Source organism: Sciurus vulgaris (genome assembly GCF_902686455.1).
Source record: "Sciurus vulgaris genome assembly, chromosome: 2".
Classification (NCBI taxonomy): domain Eukaryota; kingdom Metazoa; phylum Chordata; class Mammalia; order Rodentia; family Sciuridae; genus Sciurus; species Sciurus vulgaris.
The window spans coordinates 34,902,477-34,927,917 of NC_136462.1; the positions used below are offsets into that span (position 1 = coordinate 34,902,477).

At 47.3% G+C, this 25,441-nt stretch overlaps 1 long non-coding RNA gene across 1 annotated transcript; it reads right to left on the minus strand.

The window, feature by feature from the left end:
- Positions 1–2,089: 2,089 nt before the first annotated feature.
- On the minus strand, positions 2,090–20,208 carry LOC306654698. Its single transcript, XR_013762032.1, has 6 exons — positions 19,991–20,208; positions 6,641–6,686; positions 6,471–6,539; positions 5,833–5,890; positions 5,182–5,314; positions 2,090–3,742 (listed from the first exon to the last, which is right to left on the minus strand). It is a non-coding gene; the product is annotated as an uncharacterized lncRNA (long non-coding RNA).
- Between the last annotated feature and the right edge of the window lie 5,233 nt (positions 20,209–25,441).

A 25,441-nucleotide genomic window follows, 5' to 3' on the forward strand; every position in this document is an offset into this window, starting at 1 on the left:
CAAAACGAGCCTCTTTCAAGGCCCAGCGAGCCGGCCCTTCAGTTTGCTGCCGCTGACCTCACTGCCCTTCTGAGCACAATGAGTGCGGGAGGAGAGGGAGAGAGAGGTCTTCACTCCGTAGGTTGCCAATTGATCACCCTCCTAACCCCTCTGGGGGCTTCTGGGCCTGAACAATTCGGGTGACAGAGGTCAGGGCTCCAGCCCCTTCCTTGGGGGAGATCTTAGCTCTCCCTGCAGGAACTTTCCCAGGTAAAACAAAGACAAGAAGAAGGAGCCTTAAACAAACTCCTGCTAATGACGCAGAGGGGAAATAGAGAAAGGGGAAATGGAAGGTGCCCAGAACCACAACACGGGGCCTCGGCCTTTTATCCAATCAGACCCCCACACCCTTGGCACACTCGCGGACTGGGTCATGCATTGCAGAGGTCCAGCCAGATCCAAGCTCCATCATAGTGGCCAATGACTACCTGGCAAGAGGATTGTGAAGAGGAAGCCATGTAAGAGGATGAAATGGCGTTATTTTTACCCACGCTGGGTTTGGTCTAATTAACCAGACTTCTAATTTCCAAAATGTCAGACTGAGATGGGAAAGAAGAGGAAGAGGGGGTAAAGGAAGAAGAAGGAAGAAGAGAAAGAATCATTAATGAGGTAGACCCCAAACAGTGCAAGCTTGGAAGAAAGGCCCGCAGAGAATGCCTGACCATTCCCAGGTTGTCCCATGAGGGTTCCGGATGGTTTCAGCTCTTGCTTGAATGGCACACCCTCTTGTAGGTAGAGCAATGTGGGGGAATACATATGAAAACAGCACACTGGGGCACAGACTAGGGATCTGTGCCTTGGCTCTGCCCAGCCCTCAGAAGAGCAAAGCTGAGCAAGGCGATGCAAGCAGGATGGGGCTCCGCTCTTCACTTCCTGGTTCCAGAGGCAGTAATGGAAGGTGACCACACACTCTTGTGCCAGTGATCTGGTATAGATACATGTGGGGGGGTCACAGGCAACCATTCAACTGTTGGGCTTCCGATTTTCTCTTTAGGAAATGAACTGTGCACTTGCAGCTCTCTAAATGTGCCATGTACTTTCATTTCGCCAGTGCTTCACCTTCTTGTTGAATGCTCCACCCACTCGCCCACCTGGCAGAGTCCCGTTGGTCCTCTAAGCTACACATCAAGTGCCATATTCTTGATATATGTTCGTATCTTAGCACTTTTCACTTTGTATTATGATGATCTACTTACTTTTATACAACACAATCAACTATGGTTTCTTTGAGGTGAAGATCAGTCATTTTGTTTATTTTCATTACATTAGTGCACATAGTAGCTGTTCAATAATCACATGCAGAATTGAACTGAATCATGACCAGGATGTTTCTTTTTAAGGTTCTGGATTGAGTTTTATTCAGCCACCAAGGACTGCGAAACAGGTCTATGACATTGTGTAACTCCTGTCACATCATGTGAATGGAACCCCTGGAACAATGCAATATGGCAGCCCTGCTTACAGAACACCTACCAAAGGGCAAGCACAGTTTTGGAATCCAGTTACCACGAGCTTACACCCTAATTACAGAGACAAAGCTAAAATGGAAGGAGCAATAATGGCCCAGCCCAATGGTGCCCTGCTTGTGAGTACAGCAGGAATCCTAGGAAGGGAGAGATCTGCGGACTACCTTTATGGGGAAAGGCATTGTTTAGGAAGTAGAACCTGCATCCAGGATGACTATTTTAGAAAATAGAAATGATAAAGAGGTAAGAAGAGCACAGAGAACGAGGGCAGTTAAACTACTGCATATGACATTATAAAGGTAGAGACACATCATTACACATCCCAAATCCACAGGATGTACAATACCAAGAGTGAAAAGTGAATCCTAATGGAAACTATGGACTTTGGGTGATAATGCTGTGCCAATGTGAGGTCATCAATTGTAACAAGTGTAGCACTCTGGTGGGAGATGTTGGTAGCCAGCAGGCTGTGCATGTGTGGGGGCATAGGGTCATATGGGAACTCTTGCTTTCTGTTCAGTTTTGCTGTGAGTCTAAAACTACTTTAAAAGTCAAGTCTATTTTAAAATATGAAGTCAGTATGAGTTTATTTGGGATATTCTCAAAAGAAGCATATTAAAAATGGAGCAAACGAAATGCATAGAAAAGTTAAGGAAAAATGTGTCCTGACCATAGATGATGGAAGGGATCTATCCATCCAGTAGATAATGAAGAATCTTGAAAGCCAAGCAGAGAAATTGGGACTTAATGTTGGAGAACCCAGTGAGGTTTAGTAAACTCTAGAGCTGAGAAGGAACGTAAGGAAAGTAGTAGCTTTAGAAGCAGGATCTGGTAGCCATGTGTTGTGGCGCACATTCATAATCTGAGTAACTTAGAAGCCTGAGGCAGGAGGATCGCAAGTTTCAGGCCAGTCGGGGCAATTTAACAAGACCCTATCTTAAAACAAAAAATACAAAGTGGTAAAGCCCTTGAATCCCATGTGTGAGGCCCTGAGTTCAATCCCCAGTTTTTTAATCAGCTTTTCACTGCTGCGACTAAAAGATATGACCATAACAATTGTAAAGAAGGAAAAGGTTACTTGAGTGCTCAAGGTTTCAGAGGTTTTAGTCCATAGAAGGCTGGCTCCATTCCTTAGAGCTCCAGGGGAGGCAGGACATCATGGCGGAAGAGTGTGGCAGAGGGAAGCAGCTTACATCATGGGGATCGGGAAAAAGAGAAAGAGAGACTGCACTGGCTAGATACAGATATATATCCCATAGCCATGCCCCAATTTCCTCCTCCTCCAGTCACACCCTTACTTCAGTTACCACTCAATTAATCCCTACCAGGGGATTGAGTCACCGATTGGGTTAGATTCTTACAACCCAATCATTTCTCCCCTGAACTTTCTTGCATTGTCTTACACATGAACTTTTGGGGAACACCACATCTAAATCAAAACACCCAGCCAACCCCAGCAAAAGAAGTGAAGCTGATGTAACAGGGTGTATGAGACAGGGTGCTCAAACTTAAGGTATTGGCCTGGTTTGTTGCTTACTGGCTTAGTCTGTTTCCTGTTGCTATAACAACATACCCAAGACTGGATGATTTATAAAGAAAAGGCACTTATTTCTCACAGTTCTGTAGAAAAGAATTTCAAAAGCATGGTGCTAGCATCTGGTGAGGACCTCCATGCTGCATCATAACATGGTAGAGGGCATCACATGGAGAGGAAGAGCATGCAGGTGGAAGACAGAGAAGGATGGGGCCAAACTTACCCTTTCATCAGGAGCCAGTTCCCTTGATAACTTAACCATTCCCATGACAACCCTTAATCCATTCATGAGGGCCGTGTCCCCCATGAGAAAGGGCATCCCCTCTTAAAGGTCCCACCTCTCAACATTCTTCTAATGACAATTAAATTTCAGCATGAACTTTGCAGGAGACAAACCATAACATATACTGTTTGAAATTTGACCTTGATGTTGTTTACCTTAGTCAGTTCTCTTGTCAAAAGAAAAGGTTTGCTTCTTGCTTTTTCTCTGGATTTAAGCAGAATATGAGAGCTGAAGATAGGGTTTTCTTCTTCAGCTACATCTGGAGAACCAGTCACTCATTCAAGAAATAGTTACAGACTCAGGACAGAGCAGCGAGGAAGAGTCAAACTCATGGAGCCAGTATTCTAGTAAAAAGCTTGAGAAGTTCGTTTCTCACCAGGCATAGAGGATCACGAAGGACAAGTCTGGAAACTGTTGAATCTAGAGATGTCAGGAGAGAGGAATGTAGGGTGATAAAACCAAAAGACATGTGAGAGAGAACAGGGAACAAGCTTACCTTATTCTACCAGTCATCCTTCCATTCTCCACCCCAACATACCCAATGGACACGGACACAGTGCCCTCAGCAACAGTGGCTTGTGGCCATGGTGGTGCTAGGGAGGGGTGCTAGGGAGACGATTCCGATCTGCTCCCCAGCTGCACTGGGAGAACCTGATGGAGGGAGACACCATTCTCTAAAGACAGCAGCTGTTCAGTAGCATTTTAAAAGATAACATTGGCATGAAGATGTCAAGCCACCTAAAAATACACGAGGGTGAGAGCAAGAATCAGTCCATCCAACATATAATTGAAATATTAAGAATCAGGCATGAGTTGTAGGTAGCAGCTGGGGCCGGGGGAAGGGGTGCTACATTGCTGTCCAGCTCTTGAGAATTACTACAAGATTGAGTGGATGGATCGAAGTCAGAGAGACTGGTTCTACCTCCATGTAAGAAAGAACTTCCTGAGGATGAAAACTTTCCAATAATGGCTCAGGCATCTTTACAAAGCCGTGAGCATCCCGTCCTGGAAGAATTCAAGCTCCAGGATGGCTGTCTGTTTGAGGCATGTTGAACTCCATGACAAATCAAATCCCTTGATGCTCTACAGCTCAGATTCTGTTAGCAGAAGGCAGGTTCAAAGGGGAAGAGGAATCTGAGGACGGCCCTTACCCAGAACCCAGAGAACCACCTTTCAGTAACAATCGCAGGAGCCCCCAAATCTGACTCTTAAAACTGAATGCCACTCCCTGCCCCACCTTCACCACCAAAGGCCTTTCCTCTGCGCCATCATGTGTTATGGGGCAGCGGTTTAAAGATGGCTGAAACCCACATGAGAGAGGGAGGGGCCTCGATAAGGGAGAGACTTGCCTGGAATTAGGACACCATGAGATTTGCTCTTAAGGCAAAGGCTCGAAAACAGCAGATCCCAACTGCCCCTGGGTTATATGGGTCTCCTTAGCTTATTGAATAAGTGACTCTAAAGTCAGCTTTTGCTGGAGGAAGCTTGATCCTTATAGGAGGGGACGCGATTGGGCCCAGATAAGGCAGGGCATCCTGTCCACCTCCCGGTCCACACCCTCACAGCTGCGACTGCTATGGCTGCTGCTGACTTCAAAGAAGTTGCATCCCTTGGAGCCACATCAAGGACTGGAATGAGAAAAGGGTCCTCTGACCTTCTTATAGTGAAGGATGGGACCACCTTTGTGTTGTGTGTGTGTGTGTGGATTTTTCCTGTTGCTATTGTGTTTTCATGAACTAGATGTAGAATATCTGAAAACAATTATCGGAAATAGAGTCTCACCTAGGGCCAGAGGCTGGAATCTGGCCCAATCTGCGCTCTCCCAGTGGGGCCTGGTGACCCATGTTAAGAAGCCTTACCAGAGTGAATGGCTGGGCTTTCCCAGCCCCAGTCCTGAACACTGGTGCTCCGAGTCCCTTCCACCCACGAGGTCAGGGCTCCGACCATGCGTACCTCCTGCCAGCCAGGGCTCTGTCCATGGACAACGTTCACCTGGAAGCCAAACCTTATTCTCAGATCAATAACTTGCCTTATTCTGAAGGTTTTCCACTTCAGCTTCAACCCAATCTGATAATCAAAATCATTCCAGGCCTGAAAACCAGCCCTCTCCTGGGCTCTTGGAAGGATGCCCTTGTGGTGGTGGTAAGCCATGCGGGGAGATGGTAGAATTTCCAGTCCTCCTGAGGTAAGGCTGCCGTGGGAAGCTGAACTCTGTGGCTGTAAGGGCTGGGGAGGCTCCTCCACCCCACACCCGCTTGGGCTTCTGCCTGGCCCCTCTGGGAAGGCAGAACCCATCCCACTCTGTCCCAGGTCTGTCACTGGCCAGGCCCAGCTTCAGCAGCCTCCATTAGCACGGAGTGCCACAGCAATGCTAACAGGGACCATCCAGGCCTCTGTGGTGTGACCTCTCCTGAAAAGAGCCCAGCCAAGCCGTGGGCCAGTACCCACAGGCTGAAAAGGAGACAGAGAACATGGACAAGGGAAAAAATGAGAAGCACGAAGATTTGTACCAGCAGGATTTTGGCCACAGGGAGCCTCTACCGGCTTTCTCAGCCTATCTGCAGGCCCCTGTGAGGACAAAGGGGGCTCAAACTGATTAGGGCCCAGCTATCAAAAAATTGCAGGTCACCCCCTTCCTGCCTCAACACCAGCAGAGCAAACGCTATTAATAACCATGGCCTTTCCCCAGGCCACGCAGGGTGTGCAGGGCTGGATGGAGCCCGCTCCTCCAACGCAGCCAGCTGTTCCGAAACAGGTTTGGGAAAGTGATCTTTGGCACATAATGAAAAGGGTGTGTATGGGGGGGTGCGCCCAAGACTCCTCTATCAGGGCCAATATTATTTTTAATTGCCGAGAATCGGCCTGTGGCCGTTACTCAAGGCTGCAGAGCATGGGCTCGCCAGGATCAGAAACCAACTTCAAGAGGAGGTAAAAAAAACCTTGTTCCAAGGACTGTTCATTACTGAGCTGTCGCTTCTCATGGAAAATCAGGTTACGCCTCAGCGTTTATACGATCCTCTCCCCACCACCTCTCCCTCCTCCGTTCCCCTTTAGAAAGGGAGCAGTGAATTGGAGCAATCTGGGAATTTTGGTTTCTGCCCTCCCCCCAAAGCATGACCGATGGCCCATTTTTCAAGCCAAATCTCACCCCTTGCAGGCAGCTGTCAGGAAACCACAGAAGGTGCTTGAAGGAGCACAACGACTGGCTGGTTCTAATCTGGAGAAAAAAATGAATTAACAAGGCAGCTACTTATGGAAGAATGTTTTCTTTTCTTCAGCCCCAGCCTGCATATTTTCACAACATGTGTACTCTGTTACCTTGTCACTTCCCTGTTTTCTTTGGGTAAATAACTGGGCTCTGGACCTAGGGGAAGAAAGAAAGAATGAAAAAAACCAGCTTGGGACTATCACTGGGCAGACCTGGCCGGCTGAGCTGGAGGGGAAGGAACTCATGCTGGGGATAGAACAGGCCGGTTGCAAACCCAGCTCGGCCCAGCTGCCTGGGGCTTTTCACTGAACTCTGCAGGTAATGGTGTGGGAGTCAGAGAAGGGAGGACAAAACTGCCCACCTCAGTCCTGGGGTTGGCACGCCCCAAGGCTAGGGAAATAAAGAACTTTTCTCCTTCACCAAGCCAACTGTGAAGGTCTCTCTGAACCCGGCAGAGTCAACAAGGCACACTCAGGCTTTTCTGCCAGCTCTGCCTTTCCTCTGGCCAGAGAAGAGAGGTCACTCAAGTGGTGCCCAGGGGTGAACCCTAGTGAGAGTGGCAGGGGCCAGGTCCTTCCTTGGAGCACAGGGGCAGGAACTTCCTCTGCAGTGGCCGTGTGAGCATTTGGATAGGTAATGGACTCCATCCAGAAAATGCCCAAGGGTTTTGAGTCACTGTCTTCCAGAGGTGCTATGTAGGATTTTGTCACTGTTCTGGGCTTGGAATACTTGCCTTATGATGTTCGTACCACACCCCAGGTAAGTACAGAACAGCACCACCTCACTAGTTGGGTATCTTTCGGATCTGCAGGATGGCGAGGGCACAGGCGATGGCTAGTTTGTGGATTACTCTGATAAGTCAGGATCTTTTCTCTCATAAAGTGACAGCAGCTCTTACTTGCTCAGGTCCTCATGGCTGATCATCAGAGCGAAGAACTGATAATCACTTTGCAGCCTTTTTGCACAGCGTGTGAAAGGTGTCAGTTTGCCATGGGTCACTACAGGCGGGTGAAGATTGTACTTCCCTGCAGGGGGAAACTGAGGCAGAGAGAACTCAGAACTTGAGACCAGCACAAAGGCCCCCACAGCTGGCGTGGCAAAGGCAAGATTAATTGGGTGCGGTCTGGGGCTCTGCATATGTGCATTTCCTTTCTCCATCTGCTCAGGAGTCTTTGATTCCAACCTTGAACTTGCTATCTCACCTTGTAGATCACACAGCCTTCCTCAGGCAGAGGTTTGGAATTCAAAACCGGAACTTTCGTTTGCAAAGGTCTGGCCCCCATCTGCTGAGAGACTCTTTCAGTATCACTGGAGGGTGCAAGCCTTCCGTAACAGGTCACTGAAAGAGGGAGGCTGACGCTGCTACAGGCCTCGCCTTCTGAACTGGCACCACTTGCAAGGTGACAAGGGTTTTCAGAGGGAGAAAAAGGGAAAACAAAAAGTATTCTGGGAGCAAGAGACAAGGACATTTGTGGACTATTCAAATTATTCACATGGTTGAATTCTGCAAAGACAGCATCAGAAAGGTGTCAGGCATGAGGCAGCGAGGAGCAGCCACGAGAACAAAGGCTGCCGCCAGTGGGCACAGAGCCCTCACAGTGCCAGGACCACGCTGTGTGCGTTGACATATTACCTCATTTAATCCTCTCACCTGCTCTCAGAAGTGGGTACTGTAGTCCTCCTTTTCCAAATGACGAAACTGAGGCACAGAGAGAGTATGGAGCTTGCTTATGGAGAGAGATGAGACAAGTCAGGATCCAAACACAGCAGCGTGACTCCAAAGCCAGTATTTTTACTCACCAAGCGCTGCCTCTGAGAGAAAGTGGAAGGAGCTCCCTTATCAGAATTATGACATTTACCTTGGCGACCTGCTCTGTCTGGATGGGTAGCACATGCCAGACCCAGGAGAAGTCTCTTCTAGCTTCCACCTGGCAGCAAATGTAAGTGTCTCTCCAACAGAATGTCCAAGGGCAACACTATGCCACTGGCCCCTGGGGAGTGCCCCTTGGAGCCCCCTTCCTCCTGCCTCCTGAGGTGTCTTCCCCCTCTCGGTCTCTACCATCACACTCCTGGTCTTTGCTTCCTCCTAGTCACCACTCCTAAGTGCCCCCAACAGATTTTCCAGAGTCTAGGCCACATGTAAGCACGTCAGACTAAAAATCAGGTCGTATTTCTTCAAGAGTAGCCTCTAGACAACCTGCATCAGTATCCCGTGGTGCATTTCCAAAAGCAGGTCCTCAGCCTCTGCCAGAGGCCTCCACGAGACTAGAAATCTGCATTTTTCTAGCAGTTTCTCAGTATGACTCTGAGTTTCCCTGAATTGCGAGGCCAACAGTTCAGGCTTCTCTGTGAATTATGCTGCATTATGTGAAGAGCTTGTTGTGCACCGGGGACAGGCATGGGTGTATGGAAACAGGGACACTGGGGTGAAAGTGACAAGTAGCAGAGGAAGGTGTAGGAGGCTGGGCAATATTTTTGGCAGTCCGTGGAACTGCAGGATGGGCGATGGCCCTGGCAGAAACACTCTCCAGCAACCTTCCTGGCAGAAGGCCTCCAGAGCCTCATTTCAAGCATCCAGGAATCTGGTTTCCTGCTGGGAAGCGGCATCTCTTTTGTTCCCTGCTGGAGACCCCAGCAAGCAGGATGGAAAGAGAATCAGGCCCTAGGGCTTCTAGAAGGGAAGGGAAATGGCCATGCAGGTGGAGAGAGCAGGTGGAGACCTAGAGAGGGGGCAACAGAGGCAGAGTGGCAGGGAGTGACAGCCTTCTCAGCATTCCCGAAGGCCACTCAGAAGAGGTTTTAGGCAATCCCTGAGAGACCCTCAACCCCCAGACTCATCAGTGGAAAATGTCCCAGACAGGCTACCCTGTGCCGATAATGAAGTTAAACTTTAGGTCAGTCCATTTGAAAAAAATGGAAAAATAATTATAAATTGTAAAATTGAAAAATGAAGGGTTTTTTTTCCACCTCACCAACAACTCCAAAACAACCGAACACAAAGTACTTTAACCTTGGCATGTGGCAAGACCTCCGTGAAGAGTCATTTCTCAGCTCATTTGAAGGGAAAATAGTGCTCTTTTTGTGACCACCTCTAACATCTGGGCACTCTCAGTGGATGTAAGTCCAATGAAAACCTTGATTATTAGCTGGAAAAGTGGGGCAAGGAGAAGCTGGAGGAGGGAAAGGGCCCGAGTGGACAGAGCTGGTGCTGGTGCGGGCAGCATAACTTCCACTTCTAGAACTGTCTTTGCCTGGTAGACCTGGATAAGCTACTTTAGTTTTAGTACTCTGGGTCTGGATTTCCTCATCCAAAACAAGGCAGGGTAGGCCAGTGTGTGGCCAGCAAAGTTGCTGCCCAGTGGAGCAGGGGATGCCCAGGCAGACATACGTTCTGCCCCTACGATGCTCGAGTCTTCTCCTGAGGTCCAGCCACACCCAGTGCTTGTGTCTGTTCTGAAGACAGAACTTTCTCAACATCTCTTTAGTAAGAGAATCACAAAAAACTCTGAGGCCTTCTTCCTTTTGAGTCCTGAAATTAGGCATTACTCAGAATTGTTCCTATGATTTGCATTAGTATAACATCATACATATATATATATATATATGTTTGGGAGTACGTATGTTGTATATATAGGACATATATATATATGTCTGGGAGTACGTATGTTGTATATACATTATGTTACATGTGACATATAAAGTATGTTGTACATACGACATACAATGTTATATATATTTATATGTATTCTATAATATACTTATGTGGTACTATAAATATGTCACAGGTATTTGTATATGTTATAAATATTATAGGTATATTAAGTAATACCTGTTATATGAAGAGGCATTTGTATACATACATATATACATGCTGGTATTTGTATGTATATATATCTAGGTGGCACTATGTAAGTATAAATCACAGGTATAGTTTATACACACCACACACACGAGTGGACGCATGTGCAGAGTAACTGGTTTAGTGACCTAAGGTCATGGACAATAATTGTTAGATTCCCATGGTGGGTTGAATTTTGTCCCCCAAAAGATATACGGAAGTCCTAACTCCTATCTATGGAAATGACCTTGTTGTTGAAACAGGATCTTTGCAGATGTAATTAAGATGAAGTTAAGATATGGTCCTACAATTGCTGGGGGGGGGGGGGTCCTTCATCCAATATGACCAGTGTCCAGACAAGAAGAGAGAGAATCAGAAGAGGCAGACTCACACAGAGGGACGCCACGTAGAGACAGATACAGGAAAGGCTGTGTGAAGGTGGAGGCAGTGCCTGGGGCGAGGCACCTACTCACCCAGGAAAGCCAAGCACCAAGGAAGGACCCTTCCCTAGAGCCTTCAGGAAAAGCACACTCTGATTTCAGATTTCCAGCCTGCAGAACTATGGGACAATACATTTTTATTGTTTTAAGCCACCCAGTTAAGAGCCAGTCTGTGGCCCTTTGTTCAGGCAGCCTTAAGGAACAGCTCATTACAGAGTGGGACAGAGCAGAACTTCCTGTCAGGATTGGGCTTGTGCTTGGTGAGCCCCCACTTCTTGGTACCTCTCCCTGGCTCTCCCTCTTGGGGGTAGGGATGGCGTGCAGATATCCAACTGTTTCCAACTAAAACCAACACTTCAAAGGTTATGAAGTTCCCTAGGACTTCTGCTCCTCTGTGGGGGCAGCTGATGGCTAAAGCCACACTGCCACCACCTAAGCTCAAGCTTGATCACCTGAAAATGGGGAGTTGAGAGAGGGTGAGACTTCACAGCCTCCCCGGCCCTGCCCACTCCCTCCCAGCACGAGCCGCTTTGAGCTCTAGAAGGGTGGTGTGAATTTATGGTCAGTATGCTTCTAGATCAGAGTCCTGCTGTTAGAGGTTTTTCTTTTTCTTTTTTCTTTTTTTTTACTTTAATGGTACAGAAGAATTCTCTTCCACCCCCTCAAAACACTCACACATCTTTTAAAAATTTGCACCTTCTTTTTTTCAGGCTGGTTTCCTATGGTGAAGGGGAGGTTAGGAAATGCCCAATAAATCTTCTGTCTTTCCTCACTCAATTGAAAGGCAGGAAATGCAGAGAACAGTCGCAAGACCTTTTCCACTTTGCATATAACAAGAACGGTCAGGCCCTGTTCCTTTGAAGGGCAGGCCCCTCCAAGGGCAGCATTAATTCTTCGAACCATTGGTGTTTCTAGGTTTCTAGGGTTGAGCCCTAAAGCCGGCAGGCATGTGGATACTAGCTCTGTCCTCTGCCAGTTCTTTCTGTGGGCAACCTCTCCAGGTTTGCCTGGGGAAGTCTATTCACTGAGCAGCAATGATTTAGGAGCTTCGTGTGCACAGTGCTATTGTCACTCTGTGCAGGGTTAAAGGAATTTTAATCTCGAGTCCTCATTATTCAGGAGTTTACATCAAGATGGTGCAACAGCTAACTCATGTCCATCAAGGTCATTACCCCACACACAGAGTTTATGAGAAGTGCCCACCGGAGGTGTAGGAGGACCAGAAGGTGCTTCCGGGGGTCAGCAGGGGCTTTTTGGAGGAGGTGAAGAAGACTCTGGGAAGTGCTTTGAAGTCTGGTAGGATTTGGGAACACAGGAGAAAGGAGGAATGACCTTGCTGCAGATGCTGGGGACTCCCGGGACTGTCACAGACTCCAAAAACACATAGCTTATCCAGGGGACGGTGAGAAGGCCAGGGTATGTGGAGAGGGCCAGGGTCGGGTGGTGAGAAACCAGGTTGGAACATGAAGGAGGAGCCCTTCTCCGGGCCTCACAAGCCTGGCCCAGGATTGTGGATGAGACACTGTGGAAGGGTGACAATCAAACTCGTGCTTGTCATCTGCATAAACGGGGCCAGCCCTCACTAGAGGATGGCCGTCATTCAGATCCAAAGAACATGAGGGACTGTCAACACTCGCGGGTCTGATGTGATCTCTGAAAAGCTTTTATGAAAGGGCGTAGAAGTTTGCCACAGTGCATTTCACAGCAAACCTTCTCCCAAACCTCTTGGGACATTTGCTCCTCAGTTTTCATATGCCCCCCCCCCCCCCCCCCCCCGCGCTTCCTTTTTCTTTTCTCAGGTCGCCCCCCGCCCCAATTCCTGGTTGTCCTCTCACAGCTAAGGGCTCTCCCTTCACTCTGCTCACCACATCCTCCCACCCCTGCCCTCGGCCTGGCCTTCTGTCCTGTCCAGAAGGACCCTCCCTGGCATCCTGGGGTTGGAATCATCTGAGACTGGTTTTTAGGGACAACCTGGGATGCAAGGCAGGGCATGAACCAGGCAGGGGAGGCTGCAGACAAGGAGAGCAGTTAGGAGGCCTTGTGTTCCGGGAAGGGCCTGGGTGAGGTCCTGGGAAGGAAAAGACTTCCAAAGTAGGAGAGGAAAGTCTGACAGGCACTGTGGTTGCCCCAAGGTGGCTCTGGTCTGGATGGACTTTCAAATTCGAAAGTCCCTCTCTTACTTGACTGTGGGACCCTGAGTCTGAACCTGAAGCATTAAGCCCTGGACACATGGTGACCTTCAGTCCTCATCTCCTTGGTGAATGACTGAATGTGGGAGTGGGTGGATGTGTACATGAGCAATGCAGCAGTCCCAGCTGAAGACCTGCTCCAAACCCATGGCAGGTCACCAGGCAGATCACAGGCTCACATGCACTGCTGTCCCTAAGGGTAGGTACCCCAGCTGGCAAAGTGAGGAGGCTTCAACCCATCTGGGTCCTCTGTATGTGTGTAGTTTCTACCCATGCAGATTCACGGTTGGGTGGAACACACTGGGAGTGACATCAGACCGTGCGTTCCTTGCCCCTGATGTTAGATAGACAGGGAGACCATGGTGTGTGACTTGTCCACTTCTCTGAGAACCTGTATGGGATCTCTCCCTTCTCCATGGACCGGATGTTAAAGTGTCATGTGTCATCTCTTCCCAAGACACTTCAATCCTAAATGTGACTTTGCTGAACAGATAACTGGACGCAGGAGGGAAGCCAGAAAAGGAACCAACGTGCGTTGATTCCCTATTATGAACTGGTCCCTGTGCCAGTGCTCTTAAGAATAACTTGTAATCTGCTCTAATACCTCCACCACTATTCTCCAACAAATATTTTTTGACTACCCACTATGTTCTGGGCATATTCTAAGCATGGGGAAACAGCAGGGAAAAAAGACAAAAAGTCAGTCACACTTACAATCTTACAGAGAAAACAAAGAAGAAGAACAAGAAAATGGATAGGGAATGAGCCATGCCCATATCTAAGGGAGAAGATTCCAGATGTAGGAACCACCCACAAAAGGAAAGGTCCTGCAGCAGGACCCAGGAGTGGAACTGCAAGACCAGTCCAGTAGGTAGAACACAGACCGCTCTTCAAACATGAGAACTGGCTTTTCCTGTTAGCTCACTTGGCTAACTCATCTTTCGAAGGAGGTCAAGGTCACAGGGGGAGCATTTATTTGTTTCCTAACAAAAGTCATTTTGCAAAGATAGAAGAGATGGTCACGAGAGAATGGATTAATTATCACAGACTGTCCTTGGAGCTGTCTAGAACTCGATTCCTCTGCTGACTGCCTGTCTACACAAACCACCTTTTCAGAGCCTGTTTACTATTCTGCAAAATGGCAGAAGCCCATTTAATAGTATCTACTCCAGGTGATCAGGCTGATCTATTGTGTAAAGCATTTTGGGAACTATAACAGGCTGTAGAAAGTGTTCAGTATTGTTTTTCTGAGCATAAACTACGCAGGGCTATGTCCAGCTCACGTTGGGTCTGAAAAGCCATACTAGTAGGCAGAGATCATTTCTTTGTAGGTTACAAAGGCTATTTTTACTTATGCATTATGGTAATATTATTTTGAGTGAAAAAAGACTTCCTGAGGCATTCACCAGCCCCTCTGACCTTTGGGTGGACCCATGGGGGCCCTTTCTCAAGCTTGTAATAATCTTAACTGCCCCCTACCACCCACCCAGCCCACCTCCTCACTGGAGCTAGCTACAGGCCCATCTCAATGTGTGACCTTGACTGAGCTCAGTGCTGACAAACAATTCTCATCCTTTGGTGAAGCCTATGTGTGCTTCCTGTGGTAGGAGTTCCAAACCTTCTCCACCATTACCTGGTGCCCAAGCCCATATCCCTCTTCTTCTCACAGTGCATGTCCTGTTTTCAGCTGTATTAGGAAGAGTAAGTTCAATAACATGAGCTTCTTTCTTTCTGGAAATTCCTTACCCAGACCTCAGTCTACCATTTACCCTTCCAGGGTCATCTCTTCTAGGATCCCATCTCCCCAGCAGAGGGGACGACTTCTTCCTGCACTGATTACCGTATCATACTTGCGAAAGACATCATCAGAGTGACCCAGAGGACTTCTGAATGAGGAAGTTGATTTCTGTGCTGCTTGGCCAGCATAAGCTGGGAAGCAACTGCATATTGCACAGAAGGGGGTTGGTTGGTTAACCTACTTAGCCATGAGATGGCTTCGGAGGTTTTATAATGAGCATACTCTCAATTTTGTTAGCAGCAAAGCAAAATTTAAAACAACAAACATAAATAGGTTTTAAAGACTGGAAAAAAATCTACAAAAACGTAAATAATGAGTATCTTCAGGTAATGGGATTATGAGGAATCTTTTTACCTATTCTTTGTACTTTGTTCTAAAACTGCTAATGTAAGCATATAGTATTTTTAAAATAAAAACTAAAAAAAAAAAAAAAAAAAATAAGGCTGGGGATATAGCTCAGTTGGTAGACTATTTGCCTCACAAGCACAAGGTCCTGGGTTCAATTCCCAGCACTGCAAAAAATTAAAAAATAAATAAATAAAAATGAAAAAATAAAAAAGGAACCTTTCTCTATAGAAAAGCTGCATGTGATTCTGTGCCTCTTCTTACCCCTTTAAATTTAGCCCTTCTTGGGGTGGTGCCTGGTGAACAGCTACACAGTAACTCTTGTTACATGTAAGGGCTAGAAGCAGAGAAAACCATAACCAATCAACATTACAGTACGAACCAAGGAGTGCAGAACGGAAATGCTTCTACGGGAACATACTATTTTTTCCCCCATTTTGGGACAGGTGTTTAGGGGAATGTGCTAAATTTGCTCCAGATAATTTATTTTTTAAAATACACTGATTATTGCATTGTTCTGTCCCTGTTTTCGTGGGAACTTTTTTAACTTGGAGAACCATTTAGAAGTGGGTATTGCATTCTAGGTCCTTGAGAGCCTACTGTGGGCCAGCACTGGGGAAACGATGGGTTACCTGCCAGTGGTTCTCCACAGTGTAACATCTCATACCAGGTATTCTGGAAATGTTTAGGGGGATTTTTAAACTGTCAGGATGATGGAAGAGAAGGTGGGTGGGGCCAGGGTTGCTAAGCACCCTACAATATACAGGGCATTCTGTATAACCAAGAAATGGCCTACCCTGGGTGGGGGTGGACACTGAGCTGGGCGAGTTGAATACAGAAGATGCAAACTCAGATGATCAAATACTCCCCTTCTACCCCACCACGCAAGGAAGGACAGTGTGAAGCTGTTTCTCGGCAGCCCAGCATCATCATGCTGAAATTCAGGGTTCCTGGATCTCCCAGGCTTCCCCGTGAAGCCATAAATCTAAATGGTGATGTACAATTTCCTGATTTTTAAAAAACACTGCATGGGCCAAACAAAACATATCTATGGGCCAGATTTGGTCCTCGGGTTGCCAATTCACAGGTCTATCTTAGGAAAAGACACATCCCTGTCTTCATGAGAGGGTGTAACAGAGCCCTTGTGAGTTCAAGTTCTAGAGTGGACAAACCTGACTTCAAATTATTGCCCTGCCATTCATTACCTATGATCCCTGGACCCTGCTTTCTTACTCTATAAAATTGGAATTAATGGTAGCACTCATTGACTTGTTATGAAGATTAATCTGGGAGAAGTCCCCAGTGTCTAGTACAGACACTGTGCTTAATAAAGTAAAGATATTATTATTATTAAGGATATCAGTCTAAAACTAAGCACCTACTGTATACAACATACTGTGGTAAGTGCTAAGGGATCTATAAATATATGCGAGAAAAAGCCCTCAAATTGGAGGTATTTTCATTGTATAACGAAAGAAAAATCCAGGATATAAATATCGTGAGCTTCTCAGATATGAGAATGTGACTGACGGCAGCCACTCCCTGGGGACGGGAAATGGGTGCTACTTGTGAAGGAGGCAGGCGGCATGGAATCTGGCCAGGCAGAGTGGGCTGGGGAGTGGCAGCCTGAGCACAGGCAAGGGGACAGATCACAAAATTCTGACAGTAACAGAGTGCTCACCACACCCAGGCACACTCCGAGGACTCCATGGAGTGGTGAGAACGCTCCTGGGGCTTCATACATACAAGGGACAAGGTCCCCGGGAAGCCAGGCATGGCCGAGCGCACCAGTAATCCTAGCAGCTCAGGAGGCTGAGGCAGGAGGACAGCTTCAGCAACTCAGCGGGACCCTGTCTCCAAATACAAATAAAATAAAAAGGGCTGGGGATGTGGCTCAGTGGTTAAGTGCCCTTGGGTTCAGTCTTTGGTACTAAAAGAAAAAAAGAAAAAAGAAAAGTCCCCAGGAGCCCAGCTATGGGTGCTGACTCCCGGCCAGAGCATGAGTATTTAAGTTGTTGGTGGGGGAATGAAAACAAAGAGGTGACTTGTAGGGACAGTGATCTGGGGTTGACATCTGATGGCACGGGGCAGAAGCGAAGATGAGGGCAGCAGACTTGGGGGAGGTCAGGAATGGGTTCTGGGAATGGGTGAGGGATACTGGGAAAGGTGCTTTACTACACCACATTTGGGTGGTGGTGGTGGAGAGGATGCTGTCCAAACTAGCTGCTAGGGGAAACAATTCTAAATTCTTGTCCTTCTACCTCCATGAGTTCCTGGCTCTCTTAGCCTACCGTCCATGTTCCTTCAGTAACAAGTTTGTTTTCTCTACTGATTGTTCCTCGTGGTATAATATGCTGCTTCTTGACTATTTTTTGAAAGTTTTGGAAGCAAATTCTTCTCTGGTTAATTTCCTGCCCCATCTCCCCTGCCTTTCCAGGATGCGGATTGCTGCAAGGGTTATTGATGGATTGATTACAGCAATGCTTCTAGAGTTTTGACTTGTCTGGGCTGGCTGATATGGAATCCCCCGGTGCACATGAAGGAAGGATGTGCTTAGCAAATACTGCGAAACAATATTTTCAAGGGGGAAATTGTTAATCCACTTAAAGAACAAACTGTCTCCAAGCATCCCAACGATATCCATCGACATTCCAACACGAAAATGTTGTTTATACAGGGGACTCATCTATTTTTAAAAGTAGACCAGGCATACCTCTCCTTGGGAAGATTTTGTTGGCTGAGATTCTGATGGACTCTGTAGGGTGGAGGAAAATAAGACTATTTTGCTAGGAATGTCTAATGCCTGAGGTTCTTCAGACCAAAACCTGAATTAGTCCAAACCAGTGAAGTTTTGCTAAGATGCATCTTTAGCATGAAAGAACCTGTGAATAATCACTTAAGCTCCCTTTACAGATAACTGCAACATTTAACTGTCAGAGGGGTCTGCTAATTCCCCAGGAAAGAACCCTTGGCTTTGAGAAGCAAGGGGTATGACCTCATTTCCATATTTCCAGCAGGAAAACTAAGTAAAGGCAAGTGTGGGTGGCTGGCACCTCTCAAACCAGCGGGAGAACCCCGTGGCTATGTACAGGCTATGTACGTGGCTATGATGCTTGGACGTAGAGGGGTAGAGCCTGCCAAAGGGAGGTGAGAACATCTCCCCGCGTCGCATCCTTAGTAGAGTCCTGCTAGTTCTTTTCCTGTAACAGGACAACCTCTGCCCTCCATCTGAGTCCCCTTAATCCTTCCCCTAGGTCCAAGCCTGACATTGAAACAGACGCTGGTGGGTGGCAGGAGAACTTGCGGCAATAAAGAGTTATTGGACAATGGTCAGAGTCAGCCAAAGTTTTACTAGGTTGCTTTGTAGGTGGCAAGTTTCCTGTCACCAGAGGCAACCAAACATGGGCTCCAAATCACTCGGTAGGGAGGGCCGCAGGACTCCACTCTAGCTTCCTTCAGACTTAGCAGTGAAGAATACCTATCAGAAAGAAGAGACTCTTCTGGATCCTTCCATAAAAGTGAGTCCAGGGTTTGAACTACACACAAGCTAACAATCTTGTGTTTTCTTGGACCTGTGATTTGGCACAAGTCACTTCTCATTGGTCAAATGAGGCTTTGGGCTCAAAGAAATCTGAGTCGCCCCCACCTCCGCCGCCCAACATTGGTGACGTACAGACACTGGCTGAAAAACGAGGATGGTTCCAAGTCTGACTCAGTCAAGTGCCTTGGAATGAGGACTGAGGAGGTGGGAAAGGCAGCTGGAAGCATCTCTGGTGGCTTTTGAGGGACCTGACACACCCCTGGAGCTCAAAACTCAGCTCCCCCAGGACTTACAGTGCCTGAAATGTCAGCCTGAGTCATTCCCTAGGGATTTGAATCTTCCCCCGCCACTCAGGGGTCCTGTAATCAAATGCAAATTAGGTCTTTAAGCACGAAAAAGGTGGGAGGAGGGATTAGCTGACAACTCTGGGAGCGCTGGGCCAAGGCCCTGGGGAGTGACGGCCCCCCATGGGGGGAGGTCGGAGAGAAAGAACGGAGAAGGCAGAGAGCTCAGAAGGGGTCAGAGGCCTCAGGTGGCCCCCACTTCATCGCCAGTGTGCCCCCACATACGGCCGTGGGTGGGGGGATTATCCGGGCCATCCACCCTGCCCTCAGCATTATCTTGCTCGGTCGGGCCCCCACCCTGTGCGTCACTGACTGTGCTAGCCAGAGATTCTCCAGGCCAAAAGCCCAGAGACACCCGCTCCGACCCTCTCCCTTTGCCTAGGCCCAGAGAAGTCAGGATGGAACACGAAGAGCCAGGCTCCACATGGTCACCTCATGGAGAAGAGAAGGGCAACAAGGAGGTGGAGAGCCAGCTCAGAGGGAAGGAGCCAGCTCCAACGGAGTAAATCAAACTGCTTTCCTCCCTGGCCTGCCTGAAAGCCTTCCAATCAAGGAGTCTAAAATTACCATATTGACAGCATCTGCAGCCAAGTCCAGCACTAAACAAGATGAATAGCAGTGACGCACGAACCTGAGCAGAAGTATGTGGCCAGGCTGGACTGGGCTGGCGCTGGGGGGAGGAACACACAGGGGAGAGCAGGACAGTCCCATCAGGGGCCCAATGGACAGGATTCGCCTCAAGGGAGGAAGCCTTAGCAGAGTGCACTGCTGACTTTAGAAAGCTGTCTCTCCTGCTTCTGCCCCCTCCCTTTAAGTTCTCAAGGAGGAAACCACTGAGGCCTCCAAGACAGGACTTTCCGCGTGTCTAGGGAATAGAGGGGACGGAGCATCTCTAGTGGAGTTTTTCTTTGGACTCTTCTAGTGGGGGCACCATGTCTTATAAGTCCCCCTCTCAAGTAGCTTACCTACTCCAGGGATGCCCTGGCCAGCTCACGCAGTCTAAATGACTCCATTCATAAAAAGGACCTGAAGGTCTGAGTAATTTAGCTTTGGAGGAGATGGAGACTAGGAAGGACAGGGAATGTTCTGTGTCAGGGCGTCCCAACACACTTTGTCCCAGCCTGGCCTGTTCTTTCCTGGATAGGAAGAATGCCCAGGAAAAGAGGGTGGAGACTGGTGACCTGTTGACTCTCCCTTGGAGAGTGTCAGAGAGAGGAGGGACCTGTGTATAGCTGAGAGAGATGGAGGCTGGAAGCCAGTGCTGTTTTTCCTGCCCCAGCAGCTCACCATAGATTCCTGGACTCCAGGTTCTGCAGAGTAAGCAGGCACCGACCCCAACTGTCCTCCCTTTGACCACAGCATCTCCACATGATCTATTTTGTGTACTGGCTTTGTTTTAAGTTTTCATGTCACATCTACAACATTTTCAGTGACTATGATAAGCATAGAAATCACTGACCTGTACCAGTGGATGGAAAGTAGATGACAGCGTGTGGGTGGCAGGAAGGCAGGCAGAAGAACTGTCTGTGGAAACAGGATTGGATGTGGCAAGGGGTGCTGAGGAAGGAGGTGTATACAGAGGGGAGGCCAAGACCTGCATTTATGTGTGAAAACATTTCCCCTGAGACAACTAGAACCAGAAGCCACCTGCAATAATCTCCCTAAAGTCTGAACCCAGACCCCAAAGCATAGGCCACTTGTTATACACCTATCTAGTCCATGAGTACCATGCCTGGTAGGAGATAAGGAGAGGCAGGAGTTGGTGGTATACTGAAATATGCAGAATATTCAGCAGACAACTAGATCTGGCCCTACCCTCAGAGAATGCCAAAAGGAAACACTGATAAACTATACATATGCATTCTACTCTTCTCAGTGGCCCAGAAATGCCATGAGCTCCCCATTAAATGGTACAAACTAGATGGTATTAGTCACCCAAGATGGCAGCCCCCCATGACCACTGACCTTTGATCTGATCTTTTCTCTACAGTAGCGGGGTGGGGGGGGTTTCTCTTCTCCTACCTCTTAGATCTCACCTTCTGTCTCCTTCCCTGGCTCCTCTTTCCCACCCTCCCATCCAATGGTATTTGGCTCTAGGTTTGGGCTTCTGTTTTCTTTTCCAAAGTCTGCCTTCCTTGAGTGACCTTACCCTCTGCTGACTTCATTTATCAACAAAAACCTGTGACCTTAGCCCCAGCCATCTTCCTGAATTGCCTACATATATTTCCAACTGTCTACTGGACGTCTCCAGTTGGACATTCTATGGTTGTGTCAGATCACACATGTCCAAGACTGATCTCATTATCTATGCTCCCTGCTTCCCACAACAAGCCTCTCCTCAGCTTCCTCTCCTACCTTCTCTCTCTCTCTCTCTCTCTCTCTCTCTCTCTTGATGATATCACCAGCCACTCAGACATACAAATGGAAACCTTAAATTCACTTTGACCCCTCCATCTCCCTCACCATCTGTCAGTGTTAATCTGAGGAATCCTTTAAATGTCTCTTCTTTTCACCCATGCCACCATTGTCCTGAATTCAGCCCTCCACACCTCTCTGCTACTGCTAATCCCTCCTATGAGATCTCCCAGCCTGAGACCTCCTTCCACACTACAGATTGGAGATAAGTGTTTAACCACGGATATGATTATTCATTGATAACTAATTGCAGAGGGCCCACTTGGTTCCAGACTTTGCTCAGAACTGGAAATAGGTTGGTGAATAGGACCAACAGGGTTTCTGTCCTCATGGGACTCACCTCCCAGCTGGGGAACCAGACAAAAAAATAAACATAAAATAGATACATGAATGAAATGCCTCTCAGTGAGTTGTGCTGTAGGAAATAATGGGGTGGTAGGTATCGGTGCCACCATCTGCAGAAAGACCCAGGGGTTCTTTGTTACTGATAGAATAAAGTTCAGACTTGGGATCCACATGGTCCAATCTATTTTTGGCCTTTGCTCCCACTGCTGCCCCTGGCCTCCCAGTCCCCTGCCCTGTACTCCATGTCTTATTTCTTTTTGAATCCCAAACCCCTGGTTCCTGGCACGTAACAAGCTGATGTATTTGGGGAGTCACCGGGTGGGTGAGTGGAGGGTAGGTAGGCAAGCCTCCCGCTTCCTCATGTCTACTCTTTGGTGAAGTCTCCTTGCGATGACACCGTCCCCTTCTCCACCGTCTCACACTGTTTCTGCCCTGGGTACTTATAATGCTGTCTCTCCTAAAAGACAACTGAGGCGTTAAGGGCACGAGAAGTCTTGTTCCATTCCGAAAAATGCCTGGCACACAGTAGGTACCTGAAATAGGTGGGTTGAATCAATCGTGACAAACACAAAGCAAAGGGAAGGGACTTATGCTCTCTTAAAACTCTTTCCTGCTAACAACTCCAGTGGTCATAGTATTTGAAAAGAAGAGTCACGAAGACATCCTTTGCTAAGAGGATGGTCAGAGGTTCACACTTATTCTTGCTCAAGGAACAGCCTCCAAGATCCCAATTTTGTCCCCATGTCCTTGTCTTTGAGAAGATCTTCGCATAACCCAAGAAGAGAACAAAGAACCAGATATGTGCCCGTGGAATTGAGGCCCAAAGATCTGCCTTAATTCATCTGAACGGAAAGTCGTCCGGGTTAGATGTTGATTCTAGGGTTCAGCTCATTCCTTCGAACGATCTGTGAAGAACCAACTCCATTTTCATCCTAGCAACGGGGTGTTTATTTCTTTCCAAGGACCTTACATGAAATCTAATTTCTCTGCTATTCCCACATCTCATTCCTGGAACTCCCTCATCTTTATTCCCTGCCACCAGAATAATTGAACACAGGGCTCTGTTGGTCTCTGGCAACCCCACTGGGAGTCCTGCCTCCTTTGGCAGGATGGCGGTAAGGTGGACAGGTAACCCACCATAAGAAATTCCAATAAAAAGTCTGATTAAAAGTAAGAGTAAAAATAAGAGGTTGATTTTGTGAGTTGTCTTAGGCTTGATGCCTGCTCTCAGAAGAGCCCTGGGCACATGCCAATCTGCCTGGCCTCCCCAAATCATTATGCGCTCTTCTGAATTTCACACATGGCCACCTAGCCTTCCTTTCTTTTCAGTCTCTCCAGATAGCACCCTACTCCTGGACCTGAACATCTCATCAGTCCTCGCTCCGTAGAGGCCATTTCAGATTTCTCTTGACAGCCTTATTTTATTTGCTCAGGTACAACGTTGCCAGCCTCACTCTTCTCAGCCAAGCCTCCAAAGGAAACATGATCTGTTTGCCGCGTCAGATCATTTGGAAATAGATACGACTGGCTTGGAGACACTCCATGCGGGGCTATAAAATTGCTCTCTCCTTCTAAGTGGGTTGGGTTGAGCCCAAACTGAGGCAAGAAGTTTCCAAGGGACACAGAGCAGAGGATTGTAGTAGGTGGTGGTGATGTTGTCTGTGGTCCTACGGCGTGAGTCAGTGTTAACCTTGCACAGTATGCGTGGGCGGCCTTCGCAGTCAAACCAAACAGCGCGGTCTTCAACACTGGGGTTCCTGAAGCATTTTACAAGAGTGGCGGGGTGCAGGCTTGGTGTGAATCTCTTCATTCAAGCCAAGTTCTAGTCTAAATTTTTGCATTTCCAAGATAAATGAAGGCTAGTTAAATTGATTTTGAGATTTATGTATCTTGTGCAAAGCTAGCAGGGTGTCTATACCTCCATGGGGCCAAGTCTATAGAATACCATTGAAATTCTATATATGTTTGTCCCAAGGTCTCCTTGGAATTCAAATGGGATTAATTTATATTCTGGCTTAATTTTTCACAGTGGCATTTTGTTCTAATTACCTGAGAGGCTGTCTGGTATAATGAAAACAGTTGTAGTTGGGAATCAGAAGTTCCAGCTGCATTGATCATGGGGCAAGTCATTTAACGTACCTCAGTCGCCTTATCTACAAAGTAGGAATTATGCTACTTGCCTTGAAAATCATAAAGCATTACATAAATTAACATAGGGTGGGGTTGGCCTCAACAGTTGCTGTGTGATTAAAAATGAAGTGATTCTGTAGGTTTTGTTGAAGCCTTGGACCAAAACATTGTGACAGGGGAGGAACTGATGGTCAAGTGAATAGGACACCAGCTGTCCTGTTAGAGGGACTAGTTTATACTCAAGCCAGATTCTTTAATCTCACTCTTCAGGATTTTTATATAATCTTCCATTTTAGATAATAGAAGTAGGCCATTTGATCTTATACCCAATGGAAGAATTTTTGTCCATTTTTTAAATGAGAAACATAATGATGATTCTTGATATTCAACAATCTGCCTTCATTGAACAGTTTCTAGGTCCCAGACATCTAGCTTCTCAGATATAGGAATAAAAATCCTGGACTTCAGGGAGCTCAGTCCTTTGGAAAGATGTGCCTATAAACACAATTATGAAGAAAAAGCCAGAGAAAGGGCTATAGAAAAGTGACAGGCTTTTAGGACTTCCATTGGCAGACTATAACCCTAGGGCCAAATCCAGTCTGCCACCTATTTTTGTGAAGAAAGTTTCAGGAGTCCAGGGCAGGAGGACCACAAGTTTGAGGTCAACCTGTGAAACTTAGCTAGACCCTGTTTCAAAAAAAAAATTAAGAAGGACTGGTGATGGAGTACAGCAGCAGAGGGCCCCTGGGTTCAATCCCCAGTATCACACACACACACACACACAAGAAAAGTTTTGTTAGAAGACAGAGATGCTCATTTGTTTACATATTATCTATGGCTGCTTTTGCACTATGATGACAGAACCAAGTGGTTGTGGCAGAGACAGTGGTCTGCAAAGCTTAAAATAGGTACTTTCTGGCTTTTCACAGAAAAGATTTGTTGACCTCTGGCTTAAGGGAATCAACTCTTTCAAAGATTTTACAGTAGGTTAAAGTAGAGAACAGGAGAAAGCTTTTCCAGTTGGCTAGAACAGTCGAGTACAGAGGAGCAGAGTTGTTAGAGGTCGCTTCGTGTATAAGAAGCAATGTGCTCTCTTTCCTTCCATCGGCATCGCTGAAGTGGCAGAGGCCATAACAAAGGTCAATCCCTTTGTGACTTCTAACCACAGCAAGGGCTGTAAAAGGTATTTCAACGCACCTTCCTGTGTTCACAGGATAAAGTTTTCCCCTCTTTTCAAAGAACTAACAGAAGTACAACCTTCAGTCCTGCTTACCTGAAAGGATGATGAAGTTCAGGAGGTGTGGGGACACTATCAAGGTCAGCAAATTGGCAAAGCACCCCAGGTTTACAGGAGGAAATATGTCATCTACCCTGAACAGGTGCAGTGGTAACAGGTTCACACACAATCGTCCATGTGGACATACATTCCAGCAAGGTGGTTATCACCAGGCTAAACCTGGGCAAGAACTACAAAATGGTCCTGGAACAGAAAGCCAAACCTCGATAAGTAGGAAAGGAAAGGGGCA